Here is a 12,001-nt window from a genome sequence, read left to right as displayed (position 1 = left end):
TGAACAGGTGCAAGGGGTTTCCTGGAGATGAGCTGCGGCTGCCTATTGCTGCTCTGATTGCAGGCCTCTGGGATCCCTTAGAATAGGGGTGTCGAACTCAATCAGAGAAGGGGCCAAAATCTAAAATCCAGCCTAAATCGCGGGCCGAATGGTTTACTGAACAGTCATAAACTGTCACTGTGATGGAAACGCAGCGGAGTGCAGTGATGACAGCGCGGTGAGGGCCACATTGTAAGGCCTGGCAAGACGGATTTGGCCCGCGGGCCTTGTGTTTGACACATGTGCCTTAGAATTTAAGAGCTGTAGAGTTTGGGAGTTTGGTGCCTATGGGGTAAAAGGGGTGGGGGGGAGAGAGCACAGGTGTGCTCCTGGGAGGGAAAGTGTACTCTGGAACCTTCAATTGAGAGGGGTTTTAAATGCTGGGCATTTAGGGGAGGTATTAGGGGAGGATCAGTAGAATATTCATCAGCTTTATGCTGATGCACCAAAATGAGGTTTATTCTCTTAACTTCACCTGTCCTTGGGTGTGGTTGGCAAATGGCACTAATTGGATTTCTGCTCCTTTGGTAGGGTGATATAAGCTATTTACTTTCTGGTTGGGGAGAAGGGCAAACCATTTACTTTTTAAAATTTTATCTTTATTGTTAAAAGTATTTTTTTAAAGGTATTATAAATGTCCCATTTACTCTTAAGTGTCCTTGGTTTAGGGAAGATAGGATTTACTAGGTGGCTGCAAATTGCTTGTTTAGCTATCAGTCTCGGTGTCTTATTTTGCTTGTCCTGGCTTACTGGCCTGTCTCAATGTAAACCTCAAATCGATCCAGAGGATGAGTAATTCAGAAATTGGCTTTGGGGGGAATCACTTGAGAAGGACAGAGGCAGGCCTTTATTCCTGTCTGAGAATTGTTCACTGGGACTTCCGAAGTCCTTTATTGCCGCCAAGCCACTGGTTGTTCTCCTGCACACTGTTTTTGGCTCAGACTTGTTCATGGTGAGAGAATGAGGGATTTCTGGAGAATACGGTTGAGGTGCCTCTTGGTACCATGAATTGGTGAAGGGTAAAGGACTACAGTCTTGTCATCATGCAGCCAACATTCTTTAAGAAAAGACATTAAAAAAATACCAATAAATATGAAGTATAGTGCAGAAATATGAAGAAAGTGCACGGCAGGAAATGATAAGTGCTATGAAGGATAAACGAGGATAAGATTATAGAAAATGAAGTACTATTTCTCATAGGGCGATCCAAAAGGGCTCTCTCTACCCATTTGCATATATGCTATATGTTATGATCTGGGGGGAAAGATTTTTTAAAAGGTAGACTTTTGCTTGTTTTCTTTATTCTAATCATGGCACATTGAAGATGTGATCATAAGCGTACAATTCTGCACATTGCATTGAGTGCTCACCATCAAAAGTCTGGTTTCCTTCCATTACCATTTATCTCTCCTTTTTCCCTTTTCTACTTTCCCCCTCCTCTTCCCCTCTGATAATCACCATACTGTTGTTTGTGTCCATGAGTTTGTACGTTTTTTTTTTTGCTTAATCCCTTCATCTGTTTCCCTTCTGACAGTTGTCAGTCTGTTCTCTGTATCTGAGTTTGTTTCTATTTTGTTGGTTTTGTTCATTATATCCCACATATAAGTGAATTCATACAGTATTTGTCTTTCTCTGACTAGTTTATTTCACTGAGCATTATGTCCTCTAGGCCAGCATTTTTCAACCGCTGTTCCGCGGCACACTAGTGTGCCGCGAGATGTTGCCTGGTGTGCCGTAGGTGCAGACAAGACAAGAATTTTATAATTTTTCACTATTTTGTTTACTTAATATTTCATAATAAAGTAATTATAAAATACTTTCTTTGTGTTTATTTGATTCCTATTCAAGAGAATTACTTTATATATAGTCAATATAGGCACAGAGTTAAATTTTTTAACATTTTCTAATGGTGGTGTGCCTCGTGATTTTTTTCATGAAACAAGTGTGCCTTTGCCCAAAAAAGGTTGAAAAACACTGCTCTAGGCTCTTCTTGCTATCACAAAAGGCAAGATTTTCTTCTTTTTTATGGCCAAGTAGAATTCCATTGTGCAATTTATATTTTTAATCCTCTCATCTACTGATGTGCCTTGGGTTGCTTCCAAATCTTGGCTATTGTAAATAATGCTGCAGTGAACATAGGGGTGCGTGTTGAATCAGTGTTTTGGGTTTCTCCAGAAGTGAAATCGCTGGGTCACAAGGCAGTTCCATTTTTTTATTTTTTTAAGGAAATTCCATACTCTTTTCCACAGTGGCTGCACCAATCTGCATTCCCACCAAAAGTGCACGGCACTTCCCTTTTCTCCACATCCTCACCAACACTAGTCTTTTATGGATTTATTGATGATAGCCATTCTGACAGGTGTGAGGTGATGTCTCATTGTGGTTTTAATTTGTATTTCTCAGATGATTAGTGACTTTGAGCATCTTTTCATATGTCTACTGGCCATTTGTGCTCTTTGGAGAAGTGTCTATTCAGGTCCTTTGCAATAAGAAATAGTTTCTATAAATTTCAAATTCCTGTATCTCCTCTTAGTTACATACAAGAAAGAAAATATTCACCAAATTAGGATTATGCATCTCTACTATAAAGCACATCAATTCAACATGATAGTTATCTTTGTGAGAAAAAGATGTTTGAGAAACTGTTCAATTTACATATAGGGAAACATTCTGTGTTACATGTTAGACAGACAGTGAATATTAGTTTCCAACACAGGAAACAGCACACGTAACCAGAGTTACTGAGAAAGGTAATGAGGGCTGTTGACAAGTGTGGGCAGGTTCTAAGGAAAAGGAGAGGTGGAAGAAGCTTAAGCTTCAGGGTTCTTCGCTCACATGGCCTCTTCCAAGGCTCTGCCCTAAGTCTGTCACCCAATATTTTATGTTCTTGTTCTTAGAGAGCTCTCAAAATTATTTATGCTTCACGCACCACAAAACCTGGTTCTGCCGCAAGCGAAGGACAGGGAAGCAACTCCCAGGCTAGTACCCTCTCCAACCTGGGTCTGACAGGGCAAGTGGAAGAAGCAATTACTGGAACCTGGAGAGAGAAGTGTGGCTGCAGAGGCGGGCTGTCTGGCAGACACCATAGTAAACCAGCTACACCCAACTCAGAGCCTAAGGACAGAGAGAGGAGGGGAAAACCCACTTCAACCCACTCGTCTCTCTTCAGTTCTGCCAGTGCCTTCCACTGGCTAAACCAAACCAAGCCCAAGAGTAAGGGAGTCAGTTTCTCTAGCCCCAAACTGCGGCTCGAGAGCCACATGCGGCTCTTAGGCTCCTTGAGTGCGGCTCTTCCAAATACCACGGCCTGGACGAGTCTATTTTGAAGAAGTGGCGTTAGAAGAAGTTTAAGTTTAAAAAAACTGGCTCTCAAAAGAAATTTCAGTTGTTGTACTGTTGATACTTTGCTCTGTGAGTTTGCCGACCACTGGCCTAGCCCATCATGGTCAAAAGCTTGGGCCACAGAAAAAGGGTGAGGGGGCTTTCAGAGTTAACGCCTTCTAAAGACAGCACTCCACAGTCAGTGAGAGCGCCTCTGCTGTGCTCTGTCACATCTATTATTGGCAAGGCCTGGGAGTGATCACCCACATGGGTGTAATATACTCTGCACAGTCAGTGCGTTCATGGTAGTGGCACATAAATCATATTCTAATAAGTAAAATGTTGTTTTTCGAATGGTGTAATTTCAAATGACAGCCAACTTTTAGAAACTGAGCTAACTTCCAAAAAGCCTCACTTTTATCTTGGGGGAAATAATGTGGGCCACAGTTTGCCTCTTTAAGGTGAGGAGAAAATTCTGGCACAAAGCAGACTCTCCATAGTTATTAGTGGAATGAATAAGTAATCCTACAATTCAAACATTCTATGATCTTATCTTCCTTTCTGATTGACTAAATGTCTGTGGCTTTAAACTATCAGATTTCACTCTGTTTCTATCAAACAATAAATGTCTGAAAGACAGATTTACCTGGAACTGGGAATCTATTTCTTAAAGGAAACCTTTTACATTAAATCCTCTGTAAGGGTGGAAGATACTTTTGGAAAATGAACATGTAATTTTTTCATAAATGTTGTTTTTCATATTCCATAATTCCTCTCTTTCAGAGCACTGTTAAGCCTGAAAGTTAAAAACCCCAGTCTGTCACTATTCTTTGACTCAGTGGTATCCTGTGATTTTATGTGATGGGATATGATTGTTGTTTAGCTTGACGTGGAAGCATTAGAAAAACAAACAAACATTGAGGTTGTTAAGTAGGGAAGTATGTGTCACCTGAAGTTGAAAGGACAGAGAAGAGATTAGAACAAAACAAAACAAAAACACAAGGAAAGCCATAGTGAGTGTCAGAGATTGGTGGTGGGAGGTGGGGGAGCAAGCATTGGGATGCTGAGCAGTATTAGACACAGCACAGGGGCTACTGGGGAGCAATGACAATGGAGTTCTGATGTAGGGTGTTATTGGTCCCACCATGTGAAATTGTACTGCAGATAAAAAAATGTCCAAATGTAGTAATTTCATATTTCTTTGCATAGAGCTCTTACTACTAAATAGAGTTTTAGCTTGTGCAAGCCTTAGTCTGCACTCACTGTAGCAGTCCTGGAAGAAATCACTATTACAGCACAAATGAAATAACAGAGGTCCATAGTTCTATCTCCAGAATCATTAAGAAGCAGTTAAATTATATTTAGTATACTCTAGGACAGGGAACTGTGTAACACATAAGAGGAAAATATTTATTTAGAAAGATAAAACGTTTCCATGTTTAATAGGGTCAGGTTAATAAACATTTCTTCTTTTTGTGTGTGTTGTATATATTTAGAGTGGGCACAAGAAATACCAAAAAGAAAAAACACAAAATGGAGAGATGAGAAGGAGTGTAGATAAATGTCTTTTGGGTCCCTGATACTACAGACCCAAATTTAACAGAGGATCCAGATAGGTCCCAGATGCAGTATCCTCTGCTAATTTATTTTTTAAACCCTCACCTGAGGATATGTTTTAATTTTTATTTATTTAGAGAGAGAGAGCAAGGGAGGAAGGGAGAGAGAGAGAGAGAGAGAGAGAGAGAGAGAGAGAGAGAGAGGGAGATCAGTTGCCTTCCATACGTGCCCTAGCTGAGGAATTGAACCCACAACTTAGGTGTGTGTCCTGACCAGGAACTGAATCTACAATCTTTATCTTTTAAATATGTTTTTATCGATTTCAGAGAGAGGAAAGGAGAGGGAAAGAGAGAGAATAACAAAAGAGAATCATCAATTGGCTGTCTCCTGAACACCTCCCACTGGGGACCAAGCCCACAACCTGGGCATGTGCCCTGACCAAGAATTGAACCATGACCTCCTGGTTCATGGGTCGATGCTTAATCACTGATCTACACCAGTTGGTTGAATCTGCAACCTTTTTTATATAAGGGACCATGCTCCTATCAACTGAGCCACCTAGCCAGACTAAATTCTGTTAGGTTTAAATTCATCTGTCTGGGGGTTCTGAGAATGAGATGATATTCTACGGTATACTTGTGAGAAAATGTGATTTTAAATTTATTTATTTGTTTACTTATTCATTGAATATTTATGGTTGAGAGGATTACATATGTCCCTCCCTTCTTCCCCCATTGCCCCCCTCTACTCATATTCCACCCACCTGAGGCCTAGACTACCCTATTTATTGTTTGTGTCCATGGGTAATGCATCTATGAATATAAGTTATTTAGTTAATTTCTCTCCCCCTCTCCCCATCCTGAGATTCATCAGTCTGTTCCATATTTCCATGCCTCTGGTTCTATTTTATTCAAGAGTTTATTTTGTTCATTGGATGCCTTGTTTGTTTATTTTGATTTTTAGATTCAATTGTTGATAGATATGTATTTATTGCCAGTTTATTGTTCATATTTTAAAATCTCTTCCCCTCCTCCTCCTCCTCCTCCTCCTTTTCCTCTTCTTCCTTCTCCTTCAACATTTCACATAATACTGGTTTGATGGTGATGGATTCCTTTAATTTTTTTCTTATCTGTGAAGCTCTTTATCTGACCTTCAATTCTAAATGATGGCCTTGCTTGGTAGAGTAATCTTGGTTGAATATTCCTGGCCCCTCCTTTATGGCCTGCAAAGTTTCTGTTGAGAAATCAGCTGACAGTCATAAGGGCTTTCTCTATAGGAAACTAACTGCTTTTCTCTTGTGGCTTTTAAGATTCTCTTTGCTTTTAACCCTTGGCATTTTAATTATTATGCATCTTGGTGTTAGTCTTTTTGGGTTCCTCCTTGTTTGGGATTCTCCACACTTCCTGGACTTGTAAGTCTATTTCTTTCACCAGATAGGGGAAGTTTTCTATCATTCTTTCTTCTTTTTTATTTTTTTTTTATTTTTGTCATTATTTCTTCAAATAGCTTTTCAATGTCTTGCTCTTTCTCATCTCCTTCTGGCACTCCCCATGATGCAAATAATGGTATGCTTGAAGTTGTCCCAGAGTCTCCTTACACTAATTTCATATTTTTGGATTCTTTTTGCTCTTCTGATTGATATTTTTTGCTTCCTTGTATTCCAAACCACTTGTTTGATTCTCAGTGAATTTAACTCTCCTGTTAAATTCCTGTAAATTATTCTTCATTTCCATTGGTGCACCTTCATTTCTAACTGGTCCTTTTTTTGTGTCGTTGATGCTTTCACCAAGTTCCCTGAAGGCCAATTTGCTATGATTACAGCAAAAGAGCTGCTGAGCTAAAGATGCCTCTATAGCAGGACTTGCTTCAGTGGGGCTTTGGTGCTCACTGAGTCCACCCTTTGAGCGTGATGGTCATGGATGTTGTAGGTTGTAATCTGGTATGGTGTGAAGCTGACCACTGTGTGCACTAGCTCTCGGGCCTCCCAGGAGATGCAAAGTCAGCCACTGCCTGTACCCTAACTGGGGCCATTTGGCACAAGCTACAGAGAGATCTGAAGACCCTTGCTACTTGTGCTGGGCTTAATAGTAGCCAGAAGAGGCCAAGCTGTAGTCCAAGGTAGGCTGCTGCCAGAACCAGGCCTGGGTCCATTTAGCAAGCACACTGAGGCCAGCTGCTGCTTGTTTGAGAGATTTTAGGCAAGTCTGAAGCCTGAGTCAGGACAGGACATTTATATGGAAAAGCCACTGCAAATAACTTGGGTGGTGCTGAAAATTGGGTGGGGCAGGGTCTCAGGGCAGGGCGAACGGTGTGGGCCAGGTTGATGAAGACTCAGATATGGCAACTGCATATTGGCATTATGGCAGGGAGGTCTCAGCAAAGGACCAATGACCTCTACCAGCACTTTTGTCTGGGAGAAAGATGCCCCCCATTCTTGCCCTGATGCCAGACAATTTAATTCCTCCCTGTATGTCCCTGGATCTTTTCAAGCTCCTGCCTTAGTGCTGGAGCTCAGCGTGAGTGAGTTTAAATCCATGAGCTGGTCCTTCAAGAGGAATGCCTGGAAGTCCAACAACCCTCAGTGACCCTGAGATACAATCCTCATTGGGTTTTATAGCCCAAAGTTACAGGGGCTTCTCTTCCTTGCACTGAAACACTGGACTGTGGGGTTGGTTATAGGGCTAGGACCCCTGCTCCTCACAGGGACCTTTGCAGCCAAGATATCTCTCCCGATTAAAAAAAAAAAATGCCACACATGAGTGCCAGGCCAGCTCATTCAGCACCTCTGCCCCTCCTACCAGCTTCAATGTGACTTCTTTACTTCTCTGGTTGTAGGATTCCCATTCATCCAGATTTCAGGTGGTTTTGAATGATGGTTGTTCTATAGCTTAGTTGTAATTTTGATGTGGTTGTTGGAGGAGCCAGAGCCATGTTTATTCATGCCACCATCTTGGCCCTCCTCCTCTCTGTGGTTTTAATTTTAATTCTAAAAGTCTTCAGCATGAATATTCTGGAAGTTGTAAGGAAACAATGATGTCTTCTCATGAAAGACTTTCTTGCTTTTTATTTCTCTTTCTCGTCTCCTAATTATACATTAGCTTTTTCTATCCAGTTTTGATTCTCTATTTTTTCTCTCCTCCCCTATGCCTACACTCCATCTTCATTCTTTAGTCAAAAGTATTTCTTCTTATTATTGAACAGAATTTTCTAACCCTTGCTTTTACTTTTAAAAGTTGAAGAGTGAAAGAACTTAAATCCCTATTTTTTTTGAAGTCATACAACTAAAGCCATTTAAAAAAAAATCTATGTAGAAAAAAATTTCCCCACTAATGCAAACACATACACATATGCTGTGAGTATTAACAAGGTAACATGCCAATTATATTATTCGAAATAATGTCCATTGGACTCATTCATTTCTCATCATGGCTGAACTGAAGTTAAAGAGCTAAGATCTTTAAGAAATTTAAAAAATAAAAATAAATAAAAATTAAAAAAGAAATAAAAAGAAAAAGAAATCAACAAAGTGAGCTCTTAAGGAATCACAATTTTTTTTTTAAAGTGTTACATCAGTGACCACATTTTAGCAGAATGCACAGGTGAGTACATGTAGAAAGATCTTGATCTACTTTCTCAAGTAAGAGTCAGGTTGGGAGCCAACAATAAACGTAAAGAATTCAAAGTTTGTGTGTCAGCAGTTGCATCACCAGGCAGAATTTTCACTTAGCAAAACAGCTCTAAATTCTTGAGCACACTGTCTTATGCAGAAAACATTTCTATTCTATTTTGTGTTTTGTTGAGACCTAACCATGTTTATAGTTATCTCCAAGAGTGTTGGTAATTCCATTTTGGAAGAGAGGATGAATGTTACTAATTCTTCAGTAAAAGCAAATAATTTATGTCTAGCTCTAAGTCCCTGTGCTAAGTGTTGGGAATGAAGACAGGACATAATTTCCTGCTCTTAAGGGACTTATATTTCACTGGACAATGAAAAGGTGGGAAATATATGAAAGACTTATTTTTAAACAATATGTTAGTTATATTTTCAAATAATATGCTCAACCTCTCTCTCAAATAACATGCTCAACATATTTTTCTTCAACTTCCAAAAATAAATCCAGGAGTAGGGACTGAGGGGGATGAGATGCAGTACGCACACTAGTTTGCCTGTATATCCAGACATTTTGAGATATTAACACTGGTAGCATATTAACAATTTATCTTTTATTTCCTGAGTTTTGCTCCCCACTGATTGATGAGATAGCAGAGATCTCTAAAATTATATATAATAATACACGTGGCAACTATTGATAACAGGTGCAGCTACATCGAGATGTTTGGGAATTACAGAACAACACTGCAGCCAGTGGTGCCTGGGCCTCTGGACCCTGCCAGGAATATGATCTTGTCATAGACACTTACACATGCCCCCTAATGAGCCACATTTGATAGGAGCCAATGAGAACACTAAAATAGATCTCAGCATACAGCCCAGGGACCATTCTCAAAATAGTGCTATGGTGGACTGCACTCATCCTAGCAGGACATGAGTAGTAGGAGGTTCTGCAGAGTGAGGTGGGCAGGCTTCCTTAAGGAACGTGGGCAAAGTACACACATGGTAAAAAGCTAACTACAGCTGAAACCGGTTTGGCTCAGTGGTAGAGCGTCGGTCTGCGGACTGAAAGGTCCCAGGTTCGATTCTGGTCAGGGGCATGTACGTTGGTTGCGGGCACCAACTGGTAGGGGGTGTGCAAGAGGCAACTGGTCGATGTTCCTCTCTCATTGACATTTCTAGCTCACTATCTCTCTCCTTTCTTCTCTGTAAAAAATCAATAAAATATATTAAAAAAATAAAATGTTTAAAAAAAAAAAAAAAGCTAACTACAGAGGAGGTATTGGTATTGCCAGGCTCTGCTATAGTCTGAGAATCCTCAGGATCCTACCCATCCCCCTTGGGGGGGGCGCGGGGCAAAAAAGAAGACTGAGGGACCCTCAGGGCCTCCTTGGAGAACACTCCCTTTCCTAATAGATTATTGTCAAGGTTCAGGGAGAAGGTGTTGGGTCCATGATCTCCCATCCTGGATTCAGGACTCCAAGTCAAAGGCTCCAACTTAAGGAGGGGCCTATTGCCACTCTCTGGACAACTCCCAGGCCATCTAGGTTTTCCTTCTCTCATTCTTCTTCATTAAATACTGGAAATAAATAATCCATGGGTGAAAAGAAGGATGTTTCTCAAAGATATTACTGTTGACTTTACCCCGAAGGAATGGAATATTCTGAACACTGCTCAGACAGAGCATCCTGAGGGGTCACAAGGATCCAGACCTTTGGGGGCAGACTGAACTACCCTGTGAATGAGGGCCTAGCCTCCAGTCATTGACTAAGAACTATGAAATATGCACCTGAGCTATGGGTGCACATTTGGTGAATTGTGTTTTTGCTCTTTATTTGCCAGGGAAAAGTTTTATTTTCAAATCAAGTTTATTAGAATATAATTTATATATATATATATATATATATATATATATATATATATATATATATATATAAATTGTACCCATTTAAAGTATACAGATTGATGAGTTTGGAAAGATGTGTGCACATGTGTCACCCTAACCACAATCAAGTTAGAACATTGCCATCACTCCCCAAAGTTCCTTGGGATACTTTCCAGTCACACCGGTACCCACCACCTTGCCCTCAGGCAAGCACGGGTTTACTTTCCATGACTATAGATTAGTTTTGCTTTGTCTAGAACATCAAATAAATGGAACCGTACAGTATTGCCGGGGCTGACCAGCATTCCCCGAACAAAGGATGAACAGATTACTCTGACACGGTTTCACTGTTGGGGAGAGGGCAAAGGAGCTTGCCTGGCTCAAGGGTCCAAGCAGCCTGGATTGCCTGCCTCTTTAGCTTTTATTGGAATTTTTATCTTTACGTACAATCAGTAGGGTGAGTAATCTTGGGAGGACACATGTGTTTACATTGTCCTCTAGGCAAGCGCCTCCAGGGATTAAGCATAAGGATTCCAATAATCACAAAGGGGTCTGCATGTGCACAGACTTGTTTGGAAAGGTCAAGGAATAATTAGGGGCGCTGCCTTCAAAACTCCCCTAAGTCTCCCTTAAGTGGGAATTCTGATAAACAGGCAGGCAGCTTTCCACACACTTCCCTTTTCTCAGAATGTCCTCCTTACAGACGTTCCAAGCAAGTATCATGTGCTCCCCAACATAGTATGCCACCTTTGAGTCTGGCTTCTTTTATTTAGTTTAATGCTTTTTACATTTATCCATGTCATTACATGTTTCAGAAGTTCCATCCTTTTTCTTGCTGAGTAGTAGTCTGTTGTATGGATAATTTACCCATTTACCCTGTTGATGGACATGTACGTTGTTTCCAGTTTTGACTCTTATGAATGAAGTTGTGAACGTTCATGTATAAACAAAACAAATTCTGTAGCTCTAGCAAGTTCAATAGACAGAACAGATTGGCAGGTGATAAAGAGAGGAATCAAGTAGTTGAGCTGAATTCTGAAGAGCAACTGGTTTTATAAAAAGCAGCTATAGCCAAAGCTGATGGGGATGGAGGGGTGGGGAAGGGGGAGGGGAAGAGCCTGTATTGAGCAGAGAGGACTGCTGATCAGGCATCTTTCAATTGCATGGGAAAATGGATTGCTAAATCATTAGCAGGACAGAATAATACATGCACTTAGGCATTTTCTTTTGACATGGGCTAGAATTAAGCCAATACTGGTAGACTCAAACTTTTCCTTGCTACTTCTTCAGGATATCTTTGAAGCCTGTCAGGCAGCATGGACAAAGATCTCCATTTCCAGAGTTAGAAAGACAACTGGTTATGGGACCTTGAGAAAGGATAGGTAACCTTGGCAATGAGCATAAAAAGACTGCCTATCTTAAGGGCTGTTAGAAAGATTAGATGAGAATCTATATAAATCACTTAGCAAGTGTTTAATGACTAAGGAGAGCTCAGTAGGCATAAATTACAGTACTTAAAAATCATGTGATCCCATTGACTTAAGTAGAATCCAAATATATTCATTAGGAAGTTGAAATATGTTAAT

At 40.5% G+C, this 12,001-nt stretch overlaps 1 protein-coding gene across 1 annotated transcript in view; it reads left to right on the top strand.

Annotated features, from left to right (window-relative positions):
• The window catches only part of CRYBG1 (crystallin beta-gamma domain containing 1), a 162,629-nt gene that overhangs the window by 99,996 nt on the left and 50,632 nt on the right, over positions 1-12,001 (top strand). The window lies entirely within an intron of this gene.

Source organism: Pipistrellus kuhlii, unplaced genomic scaffold, assembly GCF_014108245.1.
Source record: "Pipistrellus kuhlii isolate mPipKuh1 unplaced genomic scaffold, mPipKuh1.p scaffold_m20_p_5, whole genome shotgun sequence".
In the NCBI taxonomy this organism is placed as follows: Eukaryota; Metazoa; Chordata; class Mammalia; order Chiroptera; family Vespertilionidae; genus Pipistrellus; species Pipistrellus kuhlii.
Note: the sequence above shows the minus strand (reverse complement) of the source record. Positions and strands in the feature narration are given on the sequence as shown.